The following is a 4,367-nucleotide window of genomic DNA, read 5'->3' as shown; positions in this document are numbered from 1 at the left end:
TGTCCTTAAAAGAAGTAGATGGGACCTAAGATTATTCAGAGAAATAGCTCCTTATTTCTTAGATACAAACTCAACATAAATTCTTCCTTCTAGAGTAATTATATCCATATAATAGGAAATCATAATAATTGTCCCAAAATTCAGTTTGCTAATAAAAAAGAAAGAAAATGGTAAATGGATAGATTCTCTATATCAGTGATATAAAACACAAATAGAAATGGTACCTACCTAAATGCACTGCATGTTGACTTAGAAAACTCAAATTAATATTATCTATGTTCCATTGTGTTTTCATTTTGGTAAATACTTCCCAGTTGTGTGTATTTTGATTTTGGACCTCATTGGGGAGTGTTGCAGCTACATGTTTGATACTTACCTAGCCCACATGAAACCACTGTTATCTGTGACTCACATCATTCTTATTTGATTTTGTCTCACACTCTGTTTACATGTTCAATAGAACTGGACATTGAAGTCTTATGTGATATGCCAACAAATGCCAGTTTGTTTACTCTTCTTAAATAACCTGGTCAAATATAGCTTTAGATCAGGCAGAAATGCTCTTTAAAAAAACAGGTAAAATGGGATTCTTTCTACTCTTACTTTCATAGACAAGATGGGCTGCCTTCCTTCAATTTGTTGACTAGCATCCCTATATTTCCAAGGACATATGTATCCAGCACTAAAATTCTGGAGCTTGAATTCCATTGAAAGGAACTTCTGAAAATTATTTTCACTATAATATACACATATATTCATTACACACATATAAATTCTATATATAAATTATATAAATACATAAAATATGAATAAATAAATATAGATATAGATATAAAAATAAAGAAATTCAGGAATAGAAAACCAAGACAACTTTATATGAAATAACCCCCGTGACCTACTTCCTACAATATATATATATATAATAAATAGTTTATGCTCACCCTTTCTCACTCAAATAACTAGTCTTTCAAAATCAACAGAATGAATGACTTATTCTTATAAGCCTTAGATAGATTTACTTTTAATCACTGCTCCCAGAACAATAGGAACTGAATCCTTCCTTATCTACCACTTAATTTCCTACAAAATCCATTATTGGTCATTTTCAATTACAGTAAATAAGATAGTCCTCTGCTAACCTCTCCAAGGCATATTTATACTTTAAATACCTTTAATTGGAAAAGGGGGAAAAAACTGAATCCCTTGCTCAAAAAAAAAATCAGACACCCAAATAATTTTTGAATATCTGTAGGAAAATTTGGGATAGGACCCTTTCATAACTGATAGCACCATTCAGTGATAACTACTCTGACTATGCATAAAGTAGTCAGTGGTTTCATACAATAGTAGGCTCCTATATAAGAAAATGGAATTTCCTCTGAAAGAAAATAAAAGACTTTGCCCAGGGTCACATAGCTAGTAATTTTCTGACACTGGATTTGAACTCATGAAGATGACTTCAATTTCAAACTGAGTGCTTTATCCACTTTAACATCTAACTGCTAACCAATAACTGTTGGAGTGTCAGAGGCTGAGGCAGAAGTGGAAGTAGAGTTGAACTGCGATCCTTCGTGTGGCATATCTGGTTTCTGAAGTGAATCAATCACGATGTTTCTGCAGTATTACCTCGACAAGCAAGGGGACCGGGTCTACACCCTAAAAAAACAGATCCTGCAGGACAATAGACCTGCTCAGCTCACCTAGCAGGGTTTTCTCCAGATGACAAGTACTCAAGACACTGGATCACTATCAAGAAGAGATTCAGTGTTCTCATGACCCAACAAGCATGTTTGGTCCTCTGACTTACCAGTTACCAACTGATCAAGCAATGGCAACCACCAGAGATTCTGGCCCAAAAATATCTTCTACCTAAGAGACCTCTTTCAAAAAGAACTCAAATTTTTTGACTCTCAACTCATTCTCACAACTTTGAAATTACTTCCTTTGTACATTTGGTTCTTGGAATCTAGTTTCAATTTGCTTGTTGTATTCCTGGATGAACTTGGTGGCCATCCATTTAAGATGAAAAAGTTTAAAGTTGTACATCTTTTCAATCAATGCTATAGGCTATTAAAGCTGAAATGATTAAAAAAATCACATAAACAATAAACAATAATTGTTCCTTTGGATTTATTTCTACTAAAGACTTATTTCAATGCCTTATTAATGCCTTTTATATGACATGAAAATGACCCTGTATTCCAAAAGGTTATTTCAGTGGATCAAGAACTCCATCAAGTCTTACTAAGATGGAAGATATACAGGGTATTTAGGGAAGACTTGTATGAGGGCTTTCTTAGCCCTTTTCAGGTCTACTTTCCTAGTCTCATGTTCATCTGCCACCTAGCTCTCTCTAGGCTCCAAGAAGCTGTAGCATATGTAGTAAGCACACCCTGATACACTATTGCAGCAAGTAGACTAAATCAGGTCAAAGATGACTCAAACGTATTGGTGAGTTGGAGGTGGGATGTCTACTCTAGGACTGTGGAAACTTCTCCTGGTGTAAGAGGTGGATAAGAACAATTTGTTTGAATGGACATGAAGGAAACTATGGGGCATTTAGAATTTGCTTAGGCATTGAAGAAGCCAAGGTTATCCTCTGCATACCAGGCTACTTAGTCATCTTGACTTTTGTCTTTCCTCTGGATTTCTATGACACTGGAAAAGAGAATAAAGCCAATGACTGTGTGAAACTCTGCTTCACTTAAATCCAGTTTGTGCACGAGTCAAAAGACATCACTCAGTGAGGTCATTTTGGTTCCCTTCAGGTACAAAGAACAACCACCAGACGTACTAGGATGGAACATTATCAAGTGCAAACCTCGGAATGATCATTTCCCTCATAGAATTGTTCCAATTGAAAGCAGAGAAACTCATTGCCTGAATGTGATCCAACAGGTGATTTTTTCCAGTTACTCTGACTCATGAAGACTATTTTCCAAGTCATGGAAAAGCTGTGATCTACTCTTTTAGAGGGATGACCTATGCTAAGGGAGTGAAATTTTATGTAACTACTCATGTTTCTATACTATTTTGAGGTATATAAAGTGCTTTCCAAAGAAGAATTTTGCAAGGTAGGTAGTACAAATATCAATGTCTCTAATTTGCAGATGAGGAAACTGAAGCTGAAAAAGTTTGGAAAACGTATCAAGTCTCATAGGTAGTAAATATCATATTTAGATTGTGAATCTATATATTTCTGACTCCAAAGCCGGTAAGTATTCATTCCACTGTGTACCATATGATCTAGAAGATATGGAGTCAGCATTTTACTTTTCATGAGATTAGAAGAGAATCAGCTAAATGTCACAGAAAAAACTCAAGATCAGACAAAATGGGTTATAGTCCCAGCTCTGTCACTTCTTCCCTGTATGAGCTTGTATGAATCTTCTAGCCAGTTGGAATCTCCATTTATTGAATGGCAATTAGGCATAAAATACTCCTGGCTGTCTCATAGGCCTAATTGTGAAGATTAAAGAAACAAAAATGTAATATGCAGAAGGATATTGTTGGGAAGTGTGAGACTATTGAATTTTTAGTCAAAGAACCTGCGGGTGAGTTTGTGCTTTGTTGCTTATTAGCTGATTAACCTTGAACAATTTGCTTAACCTCTCTAGTTCTCAGCCTTCTGATCTGTAAAATAAGCAAAATGGATTAAATCATCAATATTAACCCTGACAGTTTTAACTTTCTTGGATCCTGTGAAGTGCTACCAAAATGTGAACTGGGATTATTGGTTGTTCGCTTTCTCAGGCTGGATGATGTTGATGTTCAATACCCAATTTTGCTGTCTCCTTTCCCTAATAGACAATCAGATCAAGATTCTAAGAGGTCGAATCTACCATATACTCTGGCAGGATTACTTACTACCAGGCACTGGAGGGACTTGAAGACTAGAGCAATTTTCTGAATAGTCAAACCACCTTAGTGGGTGGTAACAAGAGTGAAATATCCCTTAAGGCATCAAATTTATATGGTGTACTTTGTCACATCTGGTTTTCCACTAGAAAAGAAAGTAATCAGATATCAGTGTTTGTCTTTTTTCTTGCCATTCATTACCCATCAGCTCCATGAAAGTCAAAGTGGGAGGTTAACGTAGCACGTGGTCCCTCCTGTAGAGCAAAAGAAGGAGGAAGAGAGCAAGGAAAAAGCATGAAGAGCCTTTTCCTCTGTTTCTATTACAAATCTTTCTCTTTAAACTAAGCTCAGGACATTTTAGAGAAAACAAAGTCTGTTAAACATAATTTAAAGATATACCTTCCTGACTTCTCTCTTGCTTATTTGGAAATGTCTTGCTTGTGTGCTTGACTGACATTCAATATGTTCACATCCAACTAGAGGACCACCCATACAGGCTTTCACAGCTC

At 35.9% G+C, this 4,367-nt stretch overlaps 1 pseudogene; it reads left to right on the top strand.

Annotated features, from left to right (window-relative positions):
• The first annotated feature begins 1,608 nt into the window (after window positions 1-1,608).
• LOC123251424 lies at window positions 1,609-1,802 on the top strand (annotated as a pseudogene).
• Window positions 1,803-4,367: the final 2,565 nt, after the last annotated feature.

This window comes from Gracilinanus agilis, chromosome 6 (genome assembly GCF_016433145.1).
Source record: "Gracilinanus agilis isolate LMUSP501 chromosome 6, AgileGrace, whole genome shotgun sequence".
NCBI classification, from domain to species: Eukaryota; Metazoa; Chordata; class Mammalia; order Didelphimorphia; family Didelphidae; genus Gracilinanus; species Gracilinanus agilis.
This window is presented reverse-complemented; position numbering and strand designations above follow the sequence as displayed.